Here is a 27,263-nt window from a genome sequence, read left to right on the forward strand (position 1 = left end):
CCTTTTGTCATAAATCAATAATCACCCTTTCATATATATATATATATATCTTATACTTTGCTCATTTTCATTCCCAAGTACCCCTTCATTCCTTTTCCCAGTGGTCTCCCTCCTCTTAAGATAGTTCTCCTCCTCCTCCTCTTTCTCTTCCTCCTCTTTCTCCTCCTCCTCTTTCTCCTCCTCCTCCTCTCCCTGCCTTTCCTCCTCCTCCTCTTTCTCCTCCTCCTCTCCCTGCCTTTCCTCCTCCTCCTCTTCCTCTTCCTCCTCCTCCTCCTCCTCCCCCTCCTCCTCCTCCTCCTCCTCCTTCTCCTCCTCCTTCTCCTCCTCTTCCTCCTCTCACATATGATGGAAATGCCATTGAATCTGTAAATTGCTTTGGGTAATATGGCCATTTTCACAATACTAATTCTGTTAATCCATGAACACATGGGTGGTCTTTCTATCTTTCAGTGTCTTCAATTTATTCTTCATGATATTACAGTTTTTATGGTGACAGTCTTTTACCTCCTAGGTAAGGTTTGCTCCTAGGTTTATTTTTAAAGCTCTTATAAATGGGCATATTTTCCTAATTTCTTTCTCTACATATTCCCCATTGGTTTGTAGAAAAGTCATTGGGTTTTATATGTTGACTCTGTATCTTGCAACTTTGCCGAGAGTGTATGTCTATACAATTCTATCAACCAGGACAATATCCAGACCACAGAAGACTCATCTTTATTGTGGCATATAATGCTCTGAGTGCTTGTCCTATTTCTAAAACTTGATTAAATGACCCCAGTGACACACTTCCTCCAGCAAGGCTGCACCATCTATGTCTACCCAAACAATGCCCCCAATTGAGGACTGAGTATTCAAATGACTGAGACTATGGGGGTGCATTTCTCATTCAAACCACTACATCATCTCCAATTCTAATAACCCAAGGTCAGTCACTCTTCTTCTCCCCATTTGAAGATGATCTTATCTGGCCTAAGAGGAGCCTATGCTGAGCTTGAATTTTTCATAGCCTCTAGTTCTTTCTTCATGCCTAGTCTGCCCCCTTAGTATTTTTGCACTGTGCCCTGGGGTTCAGTTAAACCCTGGGCCTGAATCATTAGCAACCAAGGCTATCGTCTCCATGATAATAGTGCTCAAATTTTTAGGGGCGATGAATACGCCACCTCCTCTACATTTGCATTCCCTCCTTTTCTGAAGGGCGAGTAAATAGCAAGACAGTCTGGACAGCACTCCAATGCTCTCTGCTTGATAAATATTTACTTCTACAGGAAAAAAAATTCCTATCTGGCAATTTCCCACTAACTAACCAGCGGTTTTGAGACATAGATTTTTGCCTGAATTGGGTTTCCCAGAACAGTAAATGTCTCACATCCAAAACGGCTCAGAAGTGAAGCTGGTACCTTGCAAGCAAGTCCAAGGATTATATTGAATGTGATTTTAAAATAGAAGTAATGACTTTAATATCTGTTCTCCTTCTTCATCTACCAAAACAATTCTGTTTTTTAAATGATATACTCAGTTTATTAAACAAGCAAATTTAATCCTTGTCCTCACACAAGAACTATGACTGCAGCCTTCATTAAAACAACAATATAAGCAGAAACAAAGAGAGTTCCTGTTCAAAATATAGACAACAGAAACACAATGTAGAAATCTTCAAATGAAAGCTGCAGGCTCCCAGCAAAGAAAGCAGCAGGTTATCTGAGTTTATGGACAAAGATGTTTGTGGATAAAGAGAAAGGATTGGGGATATGATATGGTGTTTTTATTGCTTTTCTCTCTGTGGTCTTGAGTTACTTCCTTTTTAAAGTTTCAGTAATACCAGTATTCTGGAATAGATGAAGAGGCCAGTAACCCATATTTCTTAAATTACATCCAATAAGCCGGGAAAACTAATAGGGACTTGAAATTCTTGCTCAGGAAAAATTTTAGTTGCTGTGTTCTCAGCACTGTGTGCCCACTCCACAGAGAGCCACTTGTTTGTCTCTGGGTTCTTTACATACCCTGGGAATGGATAGCCTGTACTTTGATATGGATCAACAGGTTTATTCTCCACCTTCGTTCCTACCAGCGATGCTAATAATCCAAGAGCTACTAGAGTTTCTTTTTACTCAGCCACTTAAACTTTTATGTCAATGGATTCTTATTTGCCAACCAGAAATACTCACATTGGTTATTTTTCTTACGTTCATATAAAATCTTCAAACACAAAAACCAAAGAGCTCGTCTGTTGTTTTCAAGGTATAGGAATGCCTACGCAATTAAAATATCAATGTTTTATTGAACTTGAATTTTAGGTTTTCAAGTGACTTTGTGATACAGCACAGCAGGGCTCCACCACAGAGTTTCAGCCATCAAACAGTTTTCCAATAGTCGTGGTCTTGACAAGTTGACACTCAGGCCTAAATAGCAAGCTAAGAGAAGGAGTTATTGAGCCCTTCATCTACTGTGTACCCTGTGTCCTGGTACAGCCCCACTATCTCACACCCATCATGGGTCTAATGATTCTGGTCTGGACTGCCCAGGTACAAAGGCTCCTTCCTTAAACAGGCACAGTGTACAGCTTCTGTCTACAGCCAGTCCAATGTGCAGTGACAAACTAAAGGAAGCCTTTCCTAACAAGAGGTCCTTCCTGTTGTTTACCCAGCAGTATAGGTCCCACGTCTCAGGCAGAGAGGAGGTGGGCAGAGAAATCATTGTCCTCTTACACAGAATGAGATGTCATCTTCAAGAAGAGTTGACTCAGACACGTTACTGCCCGTTTTCCTTTTAAACTTCAGCAACCCCAGTAAACGATAAGCCCACAGCGCAAATCCTAGAAGCCAAATGTAAAGTCAAAAGAACGTAAAGTTCAGCTTAAGCACCGAGTGATTGGTCCTTGTGGACTTGGTCTACCAAGTTAAGCTGACCATAAAGACTTGGAGTCAAGTCCACAATGAACATCATTTACTTTGAAGTTCTACCATTCAGGCTTCGAATAGTCTTTTTGCTGGGATGCCTGCCTCTCTTGTGGTGAGGTCTTATTTTATCCCATGGATGCTTATTTAGTACCATGACCCTTTTGAATAGCCAACAAGGCTTCCCACTGTTTCAGGACCTGCACACAGTGTTACTCTCTAGAGACTTTAATTTTTTTTTCTTCCCTGGTACAAGACAAATGAGCTGAAATTGTGCCAAGATTTCACTTCAACCATAGCACGAGATAAAGAGGATTTACAAGCAAAGAACTCTCTTGAATGGCTGCCAAGAAAGCAGATAACTTTTAAATAACACAATGTGGTAGCAGAAAATGCCTGTGGCAAAACTACTGCTGAGGGCTGAAATGTGGAATGTGTTGGCAAACTGTGTGCTTAAGCTCTGGAAAGAAGGAAAGGCCACTCCGGAGCCTCTGGGTTTCCTCACACTAAACTGGACAGTACAGAAAGCACAAGTCCTCTATTTTTATTATTGATCTTTGACCAATTTCAACTGATGTACAGCAATTAACTGGATGGACTTTAGTTCGGTGTGTGCAAAGGAACTTATTCTGATTGAATTACCTAAAGTATCAATGTGTTCCTTTACTCGAATCAGATTTAGATATACCAATAGAATAGATAGAAAATTTCCTTCTTTACTGAAGATTAATTCTGATTTTAAGTTTTCTAAGAAATATAGCAGAGTGGGTACAGTAAACATAACACTTAGTTTTCACAGTCTTGGAGTGCAAGAATGTGCAAGATCAGACTTTTTGACAATCTGGGGTCTTGTCATCGCACCCAGTGACTTGAAAGGGATTTAGTGGAGTCGATGGGTGTCTTGGTGTAAAACAATGCTTAAAATGTTTTTTACATTACATATTTATAAATAGAGAATGAAAAACTAGCATCTCCTGTACGAGAATCTCTTTTTATAGTAAAAGGAGTGAGATAATATATTCAAAGGCCTGAGAAATGAAATATTAGTAAAGAATATTATATCAATAATTCTATTTCTGAATAATGGAGGAAAACATAAAGACTTTCTCAGACAACCAGGAGTGGAAAGAATTTACCATTATTAGACTAACCTTAGCTAAAACATGATGAAAGTTGTCTCCAAACAGATAGAAGAGGATGCTGGTTAGCAATATGGAGGCATAAAAAGTTACTGGTGAGATTAGGCACATTCTCAACACCTCCTCCCCCCCAGTATGTAGATACCTTCTCATCCTCTGGGAAATGCACTTAATTTCCTAGTACTAAGGTTTAATATGGAGACCGGTAAAAGCATATATAGCTACAATGATAAACATGTTATGAAGGTCTTTAAGTCCTGGAAGAATATAAACATGAGGGAAGGGGATTAGAACTGTCTTTGATACAATCAAAATTGCTGTTGGATTCAAATAGCATGGATCAGGTATTTTATATAGGTCTCAGAGTAACCACAAGAAAGGAATCCAGTGACACTGTGGCCGAAAACACAAATCCTGAAGGGAAAAAGACAGGCGGCAAGAGAGGAACAAAGGACCTACAAAACAAATGGACAACAATTAGTAAAATAGCCTTAGACCCTCTTAACACTATCAACAATTGCATGGAACCATTTACAGATGAGACTCTGAAGTTGAAAAGCATCCCAGGTAAGCAGTGTAGCATTACCTCATGGAGCAGAAACAGAACAAAGACCCAGGTGAGCAAAGGAAAGAAAAGACCAGAACAGAGACAGAGAAAATGAATTCAGATAGAGCAGAAAAGATGTTTGAAACTGAATGATAGTGTTAAACATCTGTTTACTATCCTCTCTGTGTGAGTGTTCTTTGCATATGTTTGTGCATCACATACACTCAGTGTCCATGAGGCCAAAAGAGAATGTCGGTTCTGCTGGCCCTCGAGTCACAGACAGTTGTCAGCTGTCATGTGGGTGCTGGGGATGGAACCTGGGACATTGTTCCGGCTCCCAAAGATGACTGGGAATGCTGGGACATTGTTCCAGCTCCCAAAGATGACTTTTTAAATGATCAATACACACACACACACACACACACACACACACACACACACACACACGCGCACACACACACACACACACACACACACTTTGCTAGACTAAGGAGAGAGAAGAGGAAATGTTGCAATTAATAACAGTAAAACATGCACCATAAGGAGCCACCATGAGTAATTATATGGCAATAGATGGATACCCTAGAAGAAATGGTTAAACTCATGAACGTATACAACCACGCGAGACATTAAATCATTCCTTCAAGTTTCCCATAAAAACAAAGGACTAGATGGCATGGCAGTTGAAATCTATCAAAAGAAATCTAAAGAAAATTAATACTGATTTTCAAACTCTCCCAAGAATTTAAGTGCAGAGAAAACATCTAAAGTCATTTGGAAAAGGGCAGCACTACTCAAATACCAAAGCCAGACAACAAAGAGAAAAATGGGTACGAATCACTGGTGAATATAGTCACAAAACTTCTCAGCGAAATATGGGCGGCTCCCAAACTACCATTCTCTGACTTCAGATGTTGCAATTTAGAGATAGCGCGAAAGAAAAGCACATTTAGAAGAAGCTGAATTGTGGGGTGTGAATCCCAGTTTTCTTGGGTTGGTGACGTGTTTCAATGTGCTGTCATAATATTAGACAGTTGACAGCTCACGGTGGTTGTTTGTCACTGCTGTAATCACACAGATTAAAAAGAAAATACCCCAGTGTTCTACAGTGTGCTGTGTGGCTAAGCTCAGCCCTCAGTAGTTATGCATGCATAGCTTTTAATCATTCACAGTTTGCAATGGGCTAGTTAGGGTATACACCCATGCTACGTCAGTGAGAATTTAGGATGGTAAATCCTACTAAGTGGTACATTAAAAAGACATTTATTATGACCAACTGGACCTTATTTATGGTATGTAAGAATCATTCAATATGGGGCTAGAGAGATGGATCAGCAGTGTAGAGCACTTGTTCTTACAGAAGATCTGGCTTTGGCACCTACAACACACCTAGCAACCATCCATAACTCTAGGCCCAGGGGATCCAATGTCTCCTTTGACCTCCTAGGTAGCCTGTGGTGGAGCATAAATACTCACATATATTAAATAAAGATCTAAAAACATTGATATATAAAAAGAGATTAATTTGATTATATTATACAACAGAAGTTATACTATATGGCTGTCTATATAAAATTATTTCATAATAAACAATGCCCTTTAGTAATAAAAACTGTCAACGAGCTAATCATAAAAGAAACATTCTTAAACACAATAAAGATACAACAAGCCCTCAGCTAATGTGACACTCTGTGGTGGAAATGGGAATCTTTCTCTTCAAGATCTAGAGTAAGATAGGCTCACACTTACTATTTCAGTTCAACATAAACCATAAGTCTTAGCTACTAAGCTAAGCAACTAAGCAGGAGAAAGAAATAAAGCACATCCAAATAGGGAAGGAATAAATTATCTCTATTGATATGATCTTAGATTCAGGAAGAAACCTCTAAAGTTTTACACACACACACACACACACACACACACACACACACACACACACACGCTGAAATAACAACAATAACAGAAAAAAGTCTCTTAGAACCAATAAACACAACACATACAGTACAGTTATAGATTATAAAGCCAGCATACAGAAATGAATAGCCATCTTTTATATTAATAATTCTATAACCAGATGATCCTACTTATAATAGCATCAAAAATCAATAGAATACTTAAAAGAAAATTAAGCTAATGGTGATGAGTTGGTTTGAATAGGAAGGCGTCATAGACTCGTTTGTTTAAATGCTTGGCCACAGGGAGTAGTACTATTAAGAGGTGTGGCCTTAATGGAGGAGGTGTGGTCTTGTTAGAGGAATTACATCACTGTGGAGGCGGGGCTTTGAGGTCAGATATACTCAAGGTACACCAGTGCGGCAGAAGGTCCTCCTCTGCTGCCTGTGGATCAAGAACGTAGAACTCTCAGCTCCTTCTCCAGCACCACGTTTGCCTGCACGCTGCCGTGCTTCTGCCATGATTATAATGGACTAAGCTTCTGAAAGCCAGCCCTTGTTAGGTGTTGTCCTTTATAAGAGTTGCCGAGGTCATGATGTCTTTTCTTCACAGCAATGAAACCCCAACTAAGATAGGTGTGCAAACTATGTATACTAGACACTACAGAAAAAAACAAAACAAAACAAAATAAAACAACAACGAAACCAAAACAAAACCCTATTGAAAGAGATGGAATGATACCCTATGCTTGTGGACTGGAAAGAGCAATTTGCTAGCGTCTATGTTTATCCAAACCAATCTACAGATTCAATCCAACTCAATTCATATTCATTTTCCAATGGAACTGAAAAGACTCACATCGTAAATTTTGTGTTGAACCTTGAATATATGTAGTAATCTTAACAAAGAAGAAAGGAAGGAAGAATACAGGGACGTAAGAAGAAAAGGACAAAGCCGGAGGTATCACGGTAGCAGATTTTAAAATTTCTTATGAAGCTATAATCATCAAAATAGCTTGTTTCTGCCATAGAAACCAGAATGGTAAATCGACCACTGAAAGGGATGGGAAGTCTAGATATGAATCACACCTGTACCAATAGATTAAAAGTTATTAAAAAAAAACCCAGAATATCCATTTGCAGAAGAAAAAAATGATAAGGACCTTTATCTGATCCCTTATATAAGAATCGGTTTAAGTTCACTTGAAGACTTGAGTGTAAGACTTAAAAAATTTTAAACTACAAGAAAAAAATACAAGGAGGAAACCCTCCATGACATGGATCTGACAGTGATTACCAGAATATTGTTTTTCTTTTTAACAAAGTCTCAATCATTCGATTTCTCCCAATGAAGACTTGGGGGTCAGATGCTGGAATGAAGGCCTGCTTGATCAGAGAGGCAGAGAAAGCACCCAGCTGACCTTCCTCCTAGGCCAACATCACAAACCGATGGATGGCCCTATCTCAAAAAAACTCCTTCGAACTGAATGTCCCTCCCTTCTACTTCCTGTGTTTCTCTTTATCCGTCTTCCTGACTCCCTCTTATTTTCTATGTTTTTTTCCTTATTCATCCCATGTTCACTTCCTGTCAACTGCTTGCTTGCTTTGCCTCTTGACCTACGTTTGACTTTATTTAATCCTGTTTACAATATTCAAGCAGAAAGCTCTTAGATTAAAGGTGTGCGCTAAGGCTGACCCACACCACAACTAAAACCAGATTTTTCCAGTAAATAACACAATCTCAGGGGTCACAGAGTGATTAAATATCCTGTAACAGAATGTGACCCTTGAAACAAGAAGAAATTAATATGGACAAATTGCACCAAGCTGAAAATACCTGCAGAGTAAGACATCATTGATAGAGTGCGAAGGCAGCCAGAACAGGAGACAATGTCCCAAAGCCAGGTAGGAAGTAACATCCAGAACCAACGCAGAACTCAAGAAAACATTCAAGAAAACAAACACCATTAAAAAAGCAGTCAGAGGACCTGAGTAGATGGTTCTCAAAGGCTGTCATACAAATGACACATGAAAAAATGACCAACATTTTTAACAGAGAAACATAATTTAGGACCACAATAACGTATCACCCTTACCTATGAAGATGGCTATGGGCAAAATAATGAAAGAAGGCTGGTATGGTTACACACAGCTATCATCCTAATACTTGGGAGGCTAAAGCAGGAAGGGATAGTTCAAGGCCAGCCTGGACTACAAAGAGAGCCCTGTGTCAAACAACCAAGATAATGATGAGAAACAGATGTCGGTGAAGAAATGCAGAAAGAACACCTGTGTTCTACTGATGATGTCACAAATGATTTCAGCTGTTCTTGAAAATAAGGCGGAGGTTCCTTGGGAAAGGAAAAATGCAATCGCCATGTTGTACATTAGTTCTACTTCTGTGTACATATCCAGAGGAATTGAAAACTGTATGTTGCAGATATTCCCACACTCCCACGCTCATTGTGATCTTAAGAACTCATCAGGGTGTGGAATGAGAATCGGAAAGGAATAAGGTAAGTGCGATGACATAGTACTCAACATTTAAGAAGCATTGGTTTCTCTCATCTGAGACAGCATGGATGGACCTAAGTGTTATGAAGCTAAAATCGACTAGATAAAGACCAACAGCATGCAACTTCACGTGCGTGGAGTACAGTGCTAGAACTCACAGAATTATATGGGGGAAGAGTGGCTACCATAGTCTGGGGAGGAGTGTGGACGTGGAGAGGAAGGACGAGGGAACAATTGAGCTCAGGTGACCTACTGCCAACAGAGTGACTAATGTTTCAGAATAAGCGAAAGGTTCATTGTCAATGTTTTTCCTACCAAGACACAAAAAGTACCTGTAATGGACCATATGTTATTGAGCCCGACTAGATTATACCACAACGCACACAGAAATCCAAGCATCACATTGTACCCCACGATACGCATGGTTATTGTTTATCCTGTAAAAATAGAAATGTAACAAAAATTAAACACAGAGAGACCGGGAAGATGGCTTAGCAGGCAGTGAAGTCACCATGCAAATGGTAGAACATAGATAGTTCTCCAGCTCCCACAGAAATGTTAATGGGCATGGGACCCTCCCACTAACTCTGGCCTAAGGGACCGCAAAAAGGGATTCCTCAGAGAACACTGACTAACTAGACGACCTGTCTAGGTGAGTTATTGGCTCCATTGAGACTATGCCTCAGTGAGTAAGGTAGAGTGTGATCGGAGAAGAAACCCGATAACCCCAGGCCTCTGCCCGCACCTACACACACACACACACACACACACACACATCTGCACAGGTGCACATACCACACACATGTACAAAAGGGAAAGCGTTAATACAGAGATATCAAATTCTGAGTTTAGGGAATGTTTTTTCAATAGAATAGCTTCCTAGTCTAAGTGAGGAAGTTTGCTCTAGCACGCACAGGCTCATGCGCACGCTCAGGCACGCACACAGACTCCTGATTTACAGTTCACAATTTCTACATGTGGATTTTGCTCAAAACCTTTCATATTCTTGATATTTACTTTGATTAGAAAGAGAGACAACCAGTGGAAGGTTCTGTTTGTCTTTGATGAATTAAAATTGTTTATTTTATTTTTTTTGTCCTGTGAGATAACTTGATCTCTAATCTTGTTAAAATTGTGTCTCGCAAATCTTTTTTTTTTTAAACAAAATCACGATTTTGTTTTACTTATGTAGCATTGAAGTGTTTTATGGTGACAGATGGCTTCTGAATCCTTCAGAATATTTTCATATTAAGTATTGAGAAAATGTTAACAAAAGTCTTCTTCCTGTATAGCTACAATTCCACTGCCTTTTCCAATTCCCAATAAAATGTTTTTTTTTTCAATTTAGCTAACATCCATAATTATTTTCTTTGAGTCTGTTAATGTTGGGTCCCTTTCTTGGATTTCTTGCTATCTTTCCAACCATGGAGCATATCTAAGCATTCTTAACAATTTAATGCCAACGGCTAGCCTTACAAATACATGCTTTAATTCCCCTCCTTGGCTGTGAGGAGGATTGGTCCTGGGGCCTCACAGATGCTGGGTAGTCACTCTAGCATTGAGTAATAAGTATTTCCAGTCCTCGCCTTATGAGTATTTATTTTGAGAACAAGATCTCACTGAGTTGCCTGGGCTGGCTTTGAACTCACTCTGTAGCCCAGGAAATTATGAACCTTCTGTCTCACCGACCTCGGCTTACTCAAATCCACACCTTTCACTCAGAAACTGCAGTGGTCACTCTCTATAAAATCCTGTTTTTATGGTCTTAATTATTTGAATACATCTGTACTGGTTAGAGTCACTCTTCTGATAGTATTTAATGTATAGATCCACAAAAATGGCTCATATTCTTATTTTTATGTTCTTAAGCTATTTGGTTTCTTTTGATGGTAGGGCTTTTGGAATAATATTTTTGGCATAAAGCCTTTAATGTACAAGGAAAGCATCAACAGGCTTATCTATCCTACCTGTTTTGATTTGTTCATGTTATACTTTTCATATTTTGTCTCAAGGACTTTGTTTTGGTAACTCTTTGCTAAAAAAAAAGTAAAAATAAATAAAAGTCCCACCTCCTCTACTTTTCATTTTTATATAACTACCTTGTTTTGGGGCTTTGGGGGACATGAATGGTCATGTGTGTGTAGTACATGTTTGTGTAGGTAGATACACATGCACATGTGCAGAGGCCAGAGGTGAATCTCAGGTGTCATTCCTCAGGAGGTCTCTGTTTGTCTTTGAGACAGGTCTGTCAGTGGTACCTGGGTCTCACTTCTCTGGTTATGTTAGCTGTTCAGTGAGCCCTAAGAATCTACCCGGTTCACCCTCCCCGACTAGGGATCTGGCTTTTTCCATGGATGATGGGACCTGAGCTTGGGTTTTCAGGCTTGAGAATTAAGCACCTCATGGACAGAGCCATTTCTCCAGTCACACAAACCTTCTAGAATAGTGGCTGTCATGCTTCTTAATGCTGTGACCCTTTAATATAGTTCCTCATGTACTGACACCCCCAAACATGAAATTATCTTCATTGCTACTTCATAACTATAATTTTGCTGCTGTTATGAATTGTGTGGTAAATATGTGTTCTGTGGCCACTGTGAAAGGGGTCATACCCCATCTCCCTTCTGTCTGTACCTCCATCTGCATCCCTGGTGGATCAGCATGGCCCGTCCCCCAATCCACAGCCTTGTCTGTCTCTCAGGAGGACTGCTCTAATTAGGGAATCTAGGTGAGACCCACATACAATCCCCATGCTGGAACCCCATAGAGCCTAGGAAATGTGGGCTCTGTCCCACCCTGTTGGAGCCCCATTTCCCTTCCAGTTTGCACCTCCACCTGCACTCTTGACAGTTTGGCCTGCCTACCCCTCCTTCAGCTCTACCTGTCTCCCAGGAAGCCTGATCCAATTTGGGACACTCCAACCAGCTAATACCGGAGTCATCCAGATGGTGAAAGGCAAGCAGAAGAACATAATCAGCAGAAACCAGTGCGATATGGCACCATCAGAATCCAGGTCTCCTATTAGAGCAAGCCCTGGATATCCTAACACGTCTGAAGAGAAAGATTCTGACCTTAAATCCCACTTCATGATGATGATGATAGAGGTCTTTAAACAGGATATAAATAATTTCCTTAAAGAAATACAGGAAAACACAGTCAGACAGGTAGAACCCCTTAAAGAGGAAACAAATAAACCCCTGAAAGGAATACAGGAAAATAAAATCAAACAGGTAAAGGAAATGAACAAAGCAGTCCAAGACCTAAAAATGAAAATAGAAGCAATAAAAAAAATCATAAATGGAGACAACCCTGGAGATGGAAACCCTAGGAAAGAGAACAGGAACTACAGCTCAAAACACACATTTAACTCCACACAATAGTAGTGGGAGACTTCAATACCCCACTCTCACCAATGGACAGGTCATTGAAACAGAAACTAAACAGAGACACAGTGAAACTAACAGAAGTTATGAGCAAAATGGGTTTAACAGATATCTACAGAACACTTCACCTTAAAACAAGAGAATATACTTTTTTCTCAACACCTCATGGTACTTTCTCCAAAACTGAATATATAGTCAGACACAAAACAAGCCTCACCAGGTATAAGAAGATTGAATAACCCTTTGCATTCTATCAGATCACCACGGACTAAGGCAGGGCTTCAACAATAGAAACAACAGAAAGCCCACATGCTCATGGAAACTGAACAACTTTCTACCCAATAATAACTTGTCAGGGAAGAAATAAAGAAAGAAATTAAAGGATTTCTAGAATTCAATGAAAATGAAGGCTCAATATACCCAAACTGATGGGACACAATGGAAGCAGTGCTAAGAGGAAAATTCATAGCACTAAGTGCACTGATAAAGAAACTGGAGCTATCTTATACCAGCAACTTAACAGCACACCTGAGAGCTCTAGAACAAAAAGAAGCAAACTCAACCAAGAGAAGGCAGGAAATGGTCAAACTCAGGGCTGATATCAACGAATTAGAAACAAAAAGAACTATACAAAGAATCAGCAAAACTAAGAGCTGGATCTTTGAGAACATCAACAAGATAGATAAACCCTTAGCAAAACTAACTAAAAGGTCCAGAGATAGCATCCACATTATCAAAATCAGAATTGAAAAGTGATACATAACAATAGGAACTGAGGAAATTAAAAAATCATCAGGTCTTACTTCAAAAGCCTACACCCAACAAAACTGGAAAATCTAAGCAAAATTTTTGAGACTGATACCACGTACAAAAGTTAAATCAAGAACAGGTAAACTATCTAAACACTCCACAACTCCTAAAGAAATAGAAGCTATCATTAAAAAAAGTTTCACAAACAAACAGACAAACAAACAAACAAACAAACAAAAAAAGCCCAGAGCAAGATGGCTTTAGTGGAGAATTCTACTGGACTTTCAAAGAAAAGAAGAGTTAATACCAATATTCCTCAAACTATTCCACATTATCAAAACAGAAGGAATACTACCTAATTCATTATATGAGGACACACTTACCCTGACACCTAAACCATACAGTGACCTAGCAAAGAAAGAGAACTTCAGACTAATTTCCCTTATAAACATCAAAAAAAAAAATACTCAATTGTTGCAAACTGAATCCAAGAACACATAAAAAACATCATTCACCACAATTAAGTTGGCTTCATCCCAGGGACACGGGGGGTGGTTCAGTATGCAAAAATTCACCAAAGTAATCCACTAGATAAAGAAACTCAAGAAAAAATTCACATAATTATCTCACTAGATGCTGAAAAAGCCTTTGACAAAATACAATATCCTTCATTTTAAAAGTCTTGGAGAGATCAGGAGTTCAAGGCCCAAACCTAAACACAGTAAAAGTAATATACAGTAAATCAATAGCCAATATCAAATTAAATGGAGAGAAACTTGAAGCAATCCCACTAAAATCAGGGACAAGACAAGGCTGCCCACTCTCTCCCTATCTATTCAATACAGTATTTGAAGTTTTAGCTAGAGCAATAAGACAACAAAAGGAAATCCAGAGGGGTGTATGAATTGGAAAGGAAGAAGTTAAGACATCATTACCTGTGGATAATATGATAGTATACTTAAGTAACCCCAAAAATTCTACCAGAGAATTCCTACAGTTGATAAACTACTTCAGCAAAGTGGCTGTATATAAAATTAACTAAAACAAACCAATTCCCTCCTTTATACAAATGATAAATGGGCTGAGAAAGAAAATAAGGAAACAACACCCTTCAGAATAGACATAAATAATATAAAATGTCTTAGTGCAATTCCAACCAAGCAAGTGAAAGAACTGTATGACAAAAATTTCAAGTCCCCAAAGAAAGAATTCAAAGAGTACCTCAGAAGATGGAAAGATCTCCATGCTCATGGATTGGTAGGATTAATCTAGTGAAAATGGCCATCTTTCTTAAAGCAATCTACAGGTTTAATGCAATTCCCACTAGAATTCCAACACAGATTTTTACAGACCTTTAAAGAGCAATTCTCAACTTCATATAGAAAACAAGAACCAGGATAGCCAAAACAATTCTGAACAAAAGAACTTCTGGAGGAATCATCATCCCTGGCCTCAAGCTGTACTACAGAGCAGTTGTGATAACAAAATCACATGATACTGATACAGAAACAGACAAGTTGATCAATGGAATAGAATAAAAAACACAGAAATCAACCCACACACTACAGACACTTGATTTTTGACAAAAAACTGAAACCATATAGTGGGAAAAAGGAATCATCTTCAACAAATGGTGCTGGTCTAACTGGATGTCTACATGTAGAAGATGCAAATAGATCCATATGTATTACTCTGCACAAAGCTCAAGTCCAAGTGGATCAAGGACTTCAACATAAAACCAGATATGCTGAATCTAATAGAAGAGAAAGTGGGAAATAGTCTTGAACACATGGGCACAGGAGAAAATTTCCTGAGCAGAACACCAATGGCTCAGGCTCTAAGATCAACAATTGATAAATAGGATCTCTTGAAACTGAAAAGCTTCTGTAAGGTAAAGGACACTGACTATAGGACAAAATGGCAGCCCACAGATTGGGAAAAGATCTTCATTAACCCTACATCTGAAAGAGGGCTAATATCCAAAATATACAAAGAACTCAAGAAGATTGACACCAAAAACCCCAAATAAACCAATTAAAAATAGCTACAGAGCTAAACAGAGAATTCTCAACAGAGGGATCTTGAATGGCCAAGAAACAAAGAAATGTTCAACATCTTTAGTCATCAGGGAAATGCAAATCAAAGCAACCCTGAGATTCCGCTTTACACCAATGAGAATGGCTAAGATCAAAAACTCAAGTGACAGCACATGACATGGAGACAGGAAAGCACTCCTCCATTGCTGGTAGGATTGCAAACTTGTCCATTCACTCTGGAAATCAACCTTGTGGTTTCTCAGAAAACTAGAAATAGTTTTACCTGAAGACCCATATACACTGTTCCTGGGCATATGTGCTCCACTATGCTTATAGCACTATTACTAAAAGCTGGAAACTAGAAGCAACCCAGATATATCACGACTGAAGAATGTTTCGTTTACACAATGGAATACTATTTAGCTATTAAAAACAAGGACCTCATGAAATTTGCAGGCAAATGGATGGAACTAAAAATATCAGACTGAGTGAGGTAACCCAGACCCCAAAGGACATGTATGGTATGTACTCACTGATAAGTGTATATTAGCCAAAAAGTATACACTACCCATGTTATACCCTACAGTCCCGATGAAGTTTTAAACAAGAGGGGAGGCCTAAGGAAGGATGCTTAATTCCCACTTAGAAGGAAGAACAAAATAGTCATGGAACACAGAGGGAGGGAGGGGTCTGGATTGGAGGGGGAGGGGGAATAGGGGTACAGGATCAAGTATGGGGAGAAACAGGAGAGGCGCCCAGAGGGCCAGGATAATGAATGTTGCCAGAGGAGGGGAATGGGAAGAATCTCTAGGGAGTCCCAGAGGCCTGGGATGTGGGAGACTCCCAGGACTCAATGTGGTTGACCTTAGCCAAAATGCCCAACAGTGGGTATATGGAGCTTGAAGAGACCACCTCCAGAAGTCAGACAGGACCCCTAGTGGAGGGATGGGGACACCAACCCACTGACAAAACTCCACCACAAATTGCTCCTGTCTAAAAGAAATGCAGGGACAAAAATAGAACAGAGATGGAGGGAATGGCTGACCAGTAGCACTTTCAACTCGGGATCCATCCTATGGGTGGACTCCAATCCCTGACACTATTGCTGATGCCACGTTGTGCTTGCAGATAGGAACCTAGCATGGCTGTCCTTTGAGAGGATTTCTGAAGCAGCTGACTGTGACAGATGCAGATACTCACAGCAAGCACTGGAAGGAGGTCAGGGACTCCTATGGAAGAGTTAGGGCAAGGACTGGAACTGAAGGGGATGGCAATCCCAAAGGAAGACTAACAGTGTCAACTAATATGGGAGCTCCCAGAGACTGAGCCACTAACCAAAGAGCACACATGGGCTGGTCGGAGGCTCCTGGCACACATGTAGCAGAGGACTGCCTTATGGCCTCAGTGGGAGAGGACGTGCCTCATCCTGTGGAGACTTGATGCCCTTGAGTAGGGGGATGCCTGGGGGGGACCAGGAAGGAGGCAGCACTTGGGATGTAAATAAATAAAATAATTAATTAATAAAAATAATTAATGCAAAAATAACAAGGGTCACAACCCACAGGTTGAGAACCACTACTCTAGATACTTTCGTTCTGACAATTTCCCTGCTATAAATGTTTCTGCTAACAGTGCTATTCATAAGTGCTCTCTTTTCTATGCCTTTTCCTTGAATTTTCAAGTATGGCTAATTTTGCACACAGGTTGTTAAATTGAGTGTTCCAACAATTATTCACAGAGCTGGCTTTGAGCTATGAATTTGAGCTTAATTTAGTACTAGTTAAACCGATTTCTCAAAATAGTCGTGTACTGAGCTTGCTTGAAGAGATTCGAGTCTTTTTTTTCTTTCAACCTCATCAGGATATGTGTTCAATGAAGTGGAGACAGCCTCATGTGCTCGCACATGGTTCTGATTCATAACTTCTCTGTGATTAAAAAAAAAAAGATTGGTCAGACTGAGGGGAGGAGCATGAAGGAAGAGGGGGTTTGTATTACTGCATTATTCCATAACAGTGGCATCAGCTCCCCGGTTCCTCAGACTCCCTGGTTGACCAGGTCTATGTTGTTTTCAGTCAGCCCTGAAAAGTGCTAGAAGCAGAGAACCTATTCCCACAGCCTTTAAATTAGCACTGCAGGTCTCTGTGTTCCCTCTGGCTAACATGGGGCTGTGTTCCAAGCTGGAATTTCAAACAATTCCTTACTCGATTTTTGACCTTGGAAGTTCAAAGGTGTAGTAAGTCTGGGCTCTCTGTCCAGTCTAGCTGGATTTAGCAAGGCTCTGTTTGCTTCAAAGCAGTGGTTCTAAGTCATCATATGTCTCTAGCCCTTTGGTACTGTTCTTCATGTTATGGTGGACCCGAACCAGAACATTATTTCGTTGCTACTTCATAACTGTAATTTTGGTATTGTTATGAGTCATAATCTAAATGTCTGATATGTAGGATATCTGATTATGCAACTCTCTAAGGGGGTAGTGTGATTGCTTTCCTTCTAGTCTAAGGGAAAGAAATATCTGTTGGAGACAATTTTGACAGACTCAGGGGCTACCACCCAAACACAGTGCAGTGAATAAAGACAGTACAAAGGTACGGGGTGGGGGACAGGGCAAGCTACCTTGAATTGTGGCTGGTATAGAAAACAACAGGCTTGCTTTGAGTTTTAAATCTCTCTCAGTGGCCAGAAAGTAGGAAGTTTTTCAGAGTGTCACACCAATACCATCCTGCCTCTTGAATCTACATCTGAGTTTCTGGCTTACGATGTTCAAGAACACAGCAGAGGCAGCAGTCACAGTAAGCCTTGAGTCTAGATTGTAACTCCTAGTTACCTTCTGTCAACTTTCGCCAACCTACACGGATCTGTCTTTGAGACCTGGGATTTGGGGACCTTAAAGAATGGGGAGGAGTACAGTCTAAGGCTGTAGACAACTTTACTTTAGCTTTTGTGTGCTTTAATATACAAATGAAATAAACAAACAAACAAAAAAGCAGTGATCCAAGTAAGGTTATTTGAGTACAGAAAACCATGTAACTAAAAGTCAGTAGGCAGGCACATAGTAAATATTGACAGAACAGCCCTTTCCCGCAGCTTTCTCAGGACAGAGCAATTTTAACACAGTTGCCTGGCACATGCTATAGATTATACCTGGGAAAGCATGAAAACCAGGCAGGAGGCCATGTCCAGGCTCAGGTACACTGAAGACTCAGTGCATCCTTTCAGATATGGGATCTATATGTTCAGACTGGGTTCTATAGCTATGTTCCGACATCTGACAGGAATAAGCATGTCTTATAAGTGAAATGTAAGTGTCTAACAGAGGAGTCATGAAATCACATCCAAGAACAACCCAGGGAAGACAACCCACTTGCGGCAAAAGCCCTCTGCCTTTCCCCTGGAGCCTCTCTCACAGTTCCTCAGGGCATTGCTCACCATGCATTATTCTTTTGACCATGCTCTGACAGTCTCTCCATTATCGAGTTTGGACTCCTTGGATTGGAGTGTGAGGACAGAAAGTATATAGAAAACATGCATGCTGTAAAACGTGAATCCTATCCGGAAGACACAGTACCTAACTTAAAGGGGCTCCCCTTGGCTGACAGGACAATTAAAGGTGAAGATGAATAGGGAGTGCAATAGACTTACCTCTGTGTAACATGTTAGGAGCCCGTGTGTTCATACTGACATTTAAACACGGCCGGAAAGCATTCGTTATCTTCGGAGGTCCAAAGACAACAACTTGTTTTGGAAAAAAAAAAAAAAACCAACCAAAAACAATACTCTGTATTATTTCTCATCTGAGGCAGACTCCACTGTGTGTTTGAGGTATATTCCATAGTACTTCCTGTTTGAGGTGTACTTCACAGGGGTACTTCTTAGACTCGTAGCTAACAAATTCAAGAGAGAAAAGGGAGAGGGAAGAACAAAGGATACAAGTAGATGAATAGCTCCATATTGGAGCAGAGGAAGTAAGACATTTTCAGATTAAAAACATTCTAGTAAATTCACACACGAATCACTAGAACTAAAGGAGAGATGTTAACAAGATGTCACATCTTATAAAGGCTCATTTATTTTCCTATTTTTTTTGTAATTGCATTGAAAAGTCCTGAGAACATTTGACGGTAGCAATACAGGTATGAGGCCTGTCCATTCAGAGCCATTAATGCTCGAATGGAGAGAGAGAGACCGTGTTTGTGAGCTGGAGAACTCAGCATCATTAAGTTACTAGGTCTTTCCTGAATTTATCTATGAACTTCTTGCATTCCTAATCAATATCCCAGCAGGGTTCTTATAGAAATTGACAAGCTACTTTCAAAATGTGTAGGAAATGTAAAAGGACGTGGGGTGGCAAAAAGCCACTTGAAAAGGCTTGAGTGACTTACCGGAAAGCTAAAACAATGAAGACACCATAGTTATTACCGAGTGCTTAGAAATATCGACCAAAAATAGAAGAAAGCCCAGAAACAGACCTGCTCACAAAGAATGGTTCTCAACAATTTATTGTTGAGAAAGATGCCACCGTAATTGAATACATAAAGGAGAAAATTTTCTTCAAGCGTCCCTGGTAGAGTTGGACATTCATATGCTGACTGTGATGCTTAAATTACCCACAACGTCTACCAACATTACCAGGGCATGGACCTAAATGTAAACTAAAACTATGAGCCTTATGAACAAAATTAAAACAAACCCAACAGCAGCAGCAGCAGCAGCAACAGCAGCAACAACAACAGCAGCAGCAGCAGCAAGAACAACAGCAGCAACAACAACAACAACAGCAGCAGCAGCAACAACAACAGCAGCAGCAGCAACAACAACAGCAGCAGCAACAACAACAACAGCAGCAATCATGGCAAGGAGGGCTCGAGAGATGGCTCAGTGGTTAGGAGCACTTGTTCATCTTGAGGAAGACCTGGGTTCAGTTCCCAGCATCTGCCTGGTGACTCCACGGTAACTCCCGTTCTAGGAAATCCAGTGCTCTCTTCTGGCCTCTGCAGGTTCTGCAATGGATGTGGTGCACAGACGTGCCAGCAACCATCCTACACATAGAATATGAATAATGTCCTTTTCTTGACATTGAATTGGAAGAGGCAAGTCCAGTCTCAAAATGGAGGCCTACGATCCAAAGGAACCAGAGCAGCTGAGGAGGCTGTTTATTGGTGGTCTGAGCTTTGAAACCATTGAGGATAGCTTAAGAGAAGGTTTTGAGAAATGGGCACACTTGCAGACTGTGTGGTAATGAGAGATCCTCAAAGAAAACGTCCCTGAGGCTTTGGTTTTGTGACCTACTCTTGTGTGGAAGAGGTGGATGCTGCAATGTGTGCTCGGCCACACAAGGTTGATGGACGTGTGGTGGAACCAAAGAGAGCTGTTTCTAGAGAGGATTCTGTAAAGCCTGGGGCCCATTTAACGGTGAAGATTTTTGTTGGTGGTATTAAAGAGGATGCAGAAGAATATAATCTGAGAGACTACTTTGAAAAATATGGCAAGATTGAAACCATAGAAGTTATGGAAGATAGGCAGAGTGGGAAAAAGAGAGGATTTGCTTTTGTAACTTTTGATGATCATGACACAGTTGATAAAATTGTTGTTCAGAAATTACCACACTATTAATGGGCATAACTGTGAAGTGAGAAAGGCCCTTTCTAAACAAGAGATGCAGTCTGCTGGATCACAGAGTGGTCATGGAGGTGGATCTGGCAATTTTATGGGACATGGAGGAAACTTTGGTGGAAGAGGAGGCTATGGTTGTGGAGATGGTGGCAGCAGAGACAGTTATGGAGGCAGCGATGGTGGATATCATGGACGTGGAGGAGGCGATGGTGGCAGCTATGGTGGTGGTCCTGGTTACAGTAGTAGAAGAGGAAACCAAGGTGGTGGATTTAATGGTGAAGGAGGAGGATTGATGGTTACAATGAAGGAGGAAATTTTGGTGGAGATAACTACAGTTGGGGCGGGAACCATACTGACTTTGGCTATTACAGTGGACAGCAGCAATCAAATTGTTGACCCACGAAAGGGGCAGCTTTGGTGGAAGAAGCCCAGGCAGTCCCTGTGGTGGCGGCTATGGATCTGGAGGTGGCAGTGGTGGGTATGATAGCAGAAAGTTTTAAAATAAAACAGAGACAAACAGCTACAGTTCTTAGCAGGAGAGAGAGAGGAGTCATCAGGAAAGCTGCAGGTTACTTTGAGACAGTCATCCTGAACGCATTAGCGGAACTGTAAAAATCTGCCACAGAAGGAACGATGAACCATAGTCAGAAAAGTCGCTGCGGCTTAAACAGGAAGCCCCTCTTGTTCAGGATGTTCACAACCACAGTTTGCAAACAGTGCAGATATTGATTAATGCAATGCAGGGTCAGTCAGATGCACATTCCTGAGGTCTTAGCTGTTGTAGCTTTTCCCTTTTCGTTTCCTTCTCATTAAGTCAGACACATTGCCCTATACATTGTGGCAGTGATACTAGAAATGAAACATTAAGGAATTTTTAACTTTTCAAAAAGAGATACTTTTCTTTAAGTAACAAAGAAACCTTTTGTTTTAGAGTAACCTAAAATGTATGAAGAAAAGTCTAAACTTTAAAGCTTCTGGCCTTTGAGAGACGCATGTAAGAGGTGGAGGTAGAAGGCTGGAGAGATGGTTCTGTGGTTAGAGCTCTTCCAGACGCCCCAGGTTGAATTCTACCATTTACAGGACAGCTTGTAGCTGGCCGTAACTCCAGCTCCAGAGGATCTGGCGCTCTCTTCTGGCCATGTCAGGTATTGCACACACATGGTACATAGACACATAAGCAGACAAAACACCTACGCACATAATAAAATTTTAAATTTATAAACGAAATGAGGATGGACCATATATTGGTGGGAGATAGTTCTAAATTGCATTTCTGATAGATTACTGATATATAGAACAATTCTTACAGTTTAATAAGACAACACAGGAGATCATCATCACTCTGCAAGAGACAAATATAAATTAAAAACCCATAGAAGAGGGCCAGCAAGAGGGCTCAACAGGTAAAGGAGCTTGCTGCACAAGCCTGGAGACCTGAGTTCAGTCCCCAGAACCCGCGCGGGAGAGGAGAGGACTGACTCCCACATGCTGTCCTTTGACCTCCACAGAAACACCATAGCACATATTCCATCGCCTCGTAAAATGAAGAAAAAAACTAAACAAAGCCTAGAAGAGACACCACGTTTACCCTCTGGAATGGACAACCGTTGGAAGGACTGACAACATCAAGTCCTGCAGAGCCCACCGGCCTATTTACCGTTATGTGGGAGGTGTGGAAAGTAATCAGCTCACCAACTGTGTGCTTCAAATAGACATGACCCTATCCCCCCAAAAAAACTGAACACAAGACATACTGAGTCAAGAAAAGGTCCATGAAAAGTCAAAACAGACATTCAAATTATTTCACAAAAATAACACTGTAGTAGTGCGGGCCATGCCTACGAAAGCCAAACAAACCTCACTTTAAGTCTGCTTTGCCATCTACCGGATGAACGACTTTATGCTGACTATTTATCCCAGACCTCATAAGACCAGGGTGGGGCTTAGATGACATCATACGACTCATGCTACGCAGCTCGTACCTCTGTGACTCAAGATAAGTGTTTGCCAAATGTCTGTTTAGAAATGGCCTAGGTGAGAGAGCACGCGTGCTTGTGCATAGACAAACATACACCCACACGCGCACATGTGCTCGCACAGCTAACGTTACAGGAGAACACTGGAACTAGCACGTGTGTAAGGTAAAGAGCAATGGTGTAAGTGAGAAATGCTTGGAAGAGCCGGACACGATTTCTGGAGGAAATCATGGCAACAGATATGAAAAACGAGCAATGATTTTTGGGCCAATTAAGGGAGCGAAGGGAAGAAGATGTCACCGTGTGCTTGGGAATGACGAGTAGTTCGCTATTTCTTGGAGCGAAGAGAACCTAATACAGAAGGGAGGAGCCAGTCCGAATGCCAGCCATGTTGCAGCCCGTCCTGCGGTGGAGCAAGAGGGACCGGGCAAAGACAAAGAAAGGCTCATTAGTCTCACATCTTACAGGGGTGACTTTAATCATCCTGGAAAAGGGCAGCTAAAGGGAGAGCGAGGTCACAGGACTCAGATATATCGAGAGGCTTGTAGAGCAACCCAGGGAAAGGACGGTGGTACTGTGAACGCGGGCCACGGGAGAGACAAGGTAAATCTGCGAAACCTAGAATCTGAGAACTGAGCACGAAGGAGAATGAGTGTCAGGCTTCACTTAGGAGCAGAGTTAGGAGGGCGCAAGCGCCCCTAGAGAAGTGGTTCTCAACCTTCCTCATACCGCAATGCTTCAATACAGCTCGCTTCTCATGCTATGCTCAACCTGACCGTAAGAATATTTTTGTTGCCACGTAATAACTGTAATTTTGCTACTGTTTATGAATTGCAATATAAATATCTGACATGTGGACTACCCCTGTGAAAGTGTCATTCGGCCCCACAAAGGGGTTATGACTGTAGGTCACTGCCCTTGTCAAGAGGAACATGTCTGTACTAGGAAAACCATGCCTTTAGGTGAACCACGCTGATGCTTAAGGTGTGTGTGAATATTAGGTGGAACTATCCAACGAGGGCAAGGTCATCTGAACCTGAGTCCATTATCAGAGTTAGATGGGAGCTATGGAAAGAGATAGCAATTGAAGTCACAGACAGAGGCAAGATCGCCCCAGAAAAGCATAGTGTGAGAGAAAGCCAGGAACCTATTACTTAAAAAAAAAAAAGCAACATTTATGGGGGGTATAGAAAAAACATTCAGTATTGGTTCTGGCTAGGAGAAGGACCGAGGGACAGCACAGGGAGCAGGAGCTGCTGAGACTGTCATGTGCACAGCGGTATCAGGAAAGACAGAGACCAGGGAACGTCCTACAGATCTAGGCAGTGCTAGTGCATGGTGCCAGGGTGACATGCTATTGGAGGGTCTCGTAGACCTTTTGGAGGCAGACATTAGTGGAACCACAGCCAACTTCAGCCTGGCTTTCGGCTCCTAACTTGTGAAGTGAGTGTCCTTTTCTTCATGTATGCCTCCATGATGTATTTACTGTCCCTGGCCATAGGACGGCATCTCCAAAACCATGAGTCAAGATAAATCTGCCTTATTAAAGTTTAGAGAGAGGGGGAGAAGCCGTGGCAGGACAAGATGGCAGGTGATGTTAAGATTCTGCTCTGTGTATTTACAGAGTTGTATTTTACAGAGTGTGCCTACTTGGAATCCTGGTCTCAAGGACTTTCAGCTGGGTCCAGTCAGGACACATCCTGCTACAGCATTTGCTTCATTCTTCCTACCCCCTACCCCTAAGGATATCTCAACGCCCATGTACAGCTTGAAGAAGTTATGGAGGAGTCGTCACTCCAATTCCCTGGAGTTTGGGGGGCTGAAAGTGGTTATTCTAAAATTGTTTTTATGAGGTACTTAAAATTGGTTGTAATTTAACAGGGAGGAATTAGCTAGATTGAGTTGTACAGTCATAATCTCATTTGGTAACTAAGCTTAAATCATATCTTTATTTAGGTATAGAATTTATTTGTTAAAAGAGTTTAAAAGTACAGGGTTTAGAGCCAGTTCTTCTATTGATGTCATCACAAACTTCTGAGTTGATTACACATGTGAGTTAAGATTCAAATAGCAAACATATTGCTGACGTTGTGAGGGTGCTTTCAAGATATTATTAGGCTATAAAGACAACAGTACAAATTGTCTTATATAGGTAGATGGTTTTCAAAAACGTCAGAAATCCACAAAATTTGAGATTTAAAGTTATTTATCTTTTGTTGAGACATATCTGCTCCTAACAGTTCCCCTTTGGTGGATTTAATGAAGAATGTGAACATCTCTACATCCAGGTGAGGCAATCCTTTGTGTCTAGGCAGCCACTACACAAAACTGCCTGTTTCATTTGCAGACTAATACTGTCCAGAAAAGGACAAATTATGCAGAAGAGTTGGCTGACAAACCCTGCCAAGACAGAGTGATCAGCCCTTCAAAATCTGCATTTCAAGAGTCTGTCAGTTGATTTTGGGCCAGAAGACTGAAGACTTGAGCTCACATGTTGCTAACAGAGGACTGTGCTAGTGGAGATTTGTCTCTACCACCTCTCAGTTCTGGAAGCCGTGTTAGGTTTCCTTTGTGTATAGATATTTGTTCATTCCCAGATTTCTGACGGGGTTGAAGACGTTAAATAGCCTATCAGGCTGTTTAACTCTAAATATACATATTTTATTGGATAGTTATCAGGTAGTATACAAGCTAGCCAAGATATAATACAGATTTTAAGCCTTTCTTAAGCTGGAATGGAATGTTCTGTTTAACTGATATAGTGATGGACTGGGTGTTGAGTATATCATATGCTTTATAAATTGTAAAATGGTAATTGTACTCAATATATAAGTGAAAAGGCTTTTTAACTGGACAAAAAGGGTGAAATGTTGTGGTTTGCCCTGAAGTTATCTGTATTTTGATGCTAATTCCCCAAGGACAGCTGCCTAGTCACATACTCAGGACTCAGGTGACTTCACCAGAACCACTTCTCCATTGAATTTGTAAAGTACAGGTGAGGGGCAGGTACAGGATAGAAGGTGGCCTGTCATTGGAGGAGAAGGAAGGATGGGCTGGAGAGAAGTTTGAAGGAAGAGGAGGAGACTAGGGGAAAGACAGGAGGGGGGGGGGGAGAAGCCATGGCAGGACAAGATGGCAGATGATGTTAAGATTCTGCTCTGTGTATTTACAGGTTATTATTAATGTTCTCAAGGGATGGATGGTACCGGGTTTTGTATGTTTAAGTGGGCAATTATATCCTACCAATTGGGTCAAAAAAAAAGTTTATTGCCTCAGGTATTTTGCTATAGTAATGGAAAACTGGGCAATGGCGATATGACGATGAAGGAAGCTTTCCAATTTTTATTAGTTGTTCGCTCCCTCTTTCCTTCCCTCCCTCCTTCCGTGTGTGTGTGTGTGTGTGTGTGTGTGTGTGTGTGTGTGTGTGTGTGATGTGTGTACCACAGCATATATATGGAGGTCAGATACAAACTTTATGAAGTTGGTCCCTTTCCTCCATATTTATTTAGATTCCAAGGAACAAACGCAGGTCTCCAGGCTTGCAAAGCAAACCTCTGCCTGTTGGGCCATTTTGCCAGACCATAAGGGGAATTTTGGGTTTGTTTTTATTTCTTGTGAGACATAGGAGAAATCATATTTATAGACATATAGGGGACTGGAAGAAAGAAAGATAATGAATTATACTAGTTAAGGTATTAGTCAAAGTTTGAGCAAAATATAGAAATCATGTGAGATATTTGACCAAAAATACTTTAACAGAGATATTTGTTAAATATGAAAAGAATCTTCCTGTTAGGCGATTAAACTGGCCGGAAGAGAGTCAGAAATAGCAAAAGTCGCAACTGTGAGATGCATCTACCCCTCTGAGGGCCAAGAACAAGGAGAGCAGCGGGGAGACGGAGTCCGCAGAGTGTAAGGGGTGGGGAGATGGACTCCTAAAGGCAGCTAAAGAATCCTTTCTGGTGACTGCACCAGCCCAGGTCGGTAAGTAGAAAAGAAGAAGAGTCGACCCGGCAAATGAGGAGTGCTTAGGAGAGTATTTCTGAGAAAGAAAATGAGGAAATGGAATGAGAAGCTAGAGGAATAAGTATGGGGCAACTGAGGGTGGGGGGCAGCAGAGATCGGAAATAAGGCTGCGGGGATGGGACCAAACAGGCAACCAGTTTGGGGACAATGTCTTTTCCTAAGAAAGCAGTAGACAGTGGAGAAATGGAGGGTCAAAACCAGAACAATGATTTCCGGGGGCTAGGGAGCCGGGGCTGGGGTTGGGGCGCAGTACATCTATGGTGTGAAGGAAAAACTGGGAGAGAAAACTAGAGTCATTAGCGGAGAAGGTCTGGAATGTAGTGGTAGTAAGGACAAGAGAAAGAACTAGTAAGGGAAGGAGCCAATTAACCGATGGCCTCTTTGCAGTCTGTGGCTAGGGGGCAGAGGGCGAGAGAGCAAACAGGATCGTCTTTATTTGGGCCATTGGAAAGAATATCTGAAGATGAGAACTGGAGGGAGAGGAGGAGATTTTGAG

At 41.1% G+C, this 27,263-nt stretch overlaps 1 protein-coding gene, 2 long non-coding RNA genes and 1 pseudogene across 9 annotated transcripts in view; 2 read left to right on the plus strand and 2 right to left on the minus strand.

Annotated features, from left to right (window-relative positions):
- Positions 1 to 2,258: 2,258 nt before the first annotated feature.
- Positions 2,259 to 27,263, minus strand: part of LOC100361451 (hypothetical) — a 31,036-nt gene continuing 6,031 nt past the window's right edge. The window contains exons 1-5 of one of the 5 annotated variants that reach the window (XR_015641915.1): positions 8,569 to 8,753; positions 8,310 to 8,408; positions 4,046 to 4,094; positions 2,706 to 2,812; positions 2,259 to 2,411 (exon numbers count right to left, since the gene is read on the minus strand). This is a non-coding gene — a long non-coding RNA (hypothetical LOC100361451). Of the gene's footprint in view, positions 2,412 to 2,705; positions 2,813 to 4,045; positions 4,095 to 4,178; positions 4,291 to 8,309; positions 8,409 to 8,568; positions 8,756 to 27,263 lie in introns of those variants that run through there. The other 4 variants (XR_015641914.1, XR_015641917.1, XR_015641918.1 and 1 more) reach the window with 4 other exon arrangements.
- Armc3 (armadillo repeat containing 3) overlaps positions 8,783 to 27,263 on the plus strand; it is a 103,509-nt gene continuing 85,028 nt past the window's right edge. For 2 of the 3 annotated variants that reach the window (XM_087589620.1, XM_087589623.1), the window contains exon 1: positions 8,795 to 8,988. The gene's annotated coding sequence lies outside the window, so the exon portion shown is untranslated. Of the gene's footprint in view, positions 8,989 to 27,263 lie in introns of all 3 variants that reach the window. The other variant, XM_087589621.1, reaches the window with a different exon arrangement.
- Positions 16,899 to 22,663, minus strand: LOC148000308 (uncharacterized). Its single transcript, XR_015641919.1, has 3 exons — positions 22,628 to 22,663; positions 18,795 to 19,036; positions 16,899 to 17,080 (listed from the first exon to the last, which is right to left on the minus strand). It is a non-coding gene; the product is annotated as an uncharacterized LOC148000308 (long non-coding RNA).
- LOC103694139 (heterogeneous nuclear ribonucleoprotein A3 pseudogene) lies at positions 20,260 to 21,265 on the plus strand (annotated as a pseudogene).

Source organism: Rattus norvegicus, chromosome 17, assembly GCF_021556685.1.
Source record: "Rattus norvegicus strain SHRSP/BbbUtx chromosome 17, alternate assembly SHRSP_T2T, whole genome shotgun sequence".
NCBI classification, from domain to species: domain Eukaryota; kingdom Metazoa; phylum Chordata; class Mammalia; order Rodentia; family Muridae; genus Rattus; species Rattus norvegicus.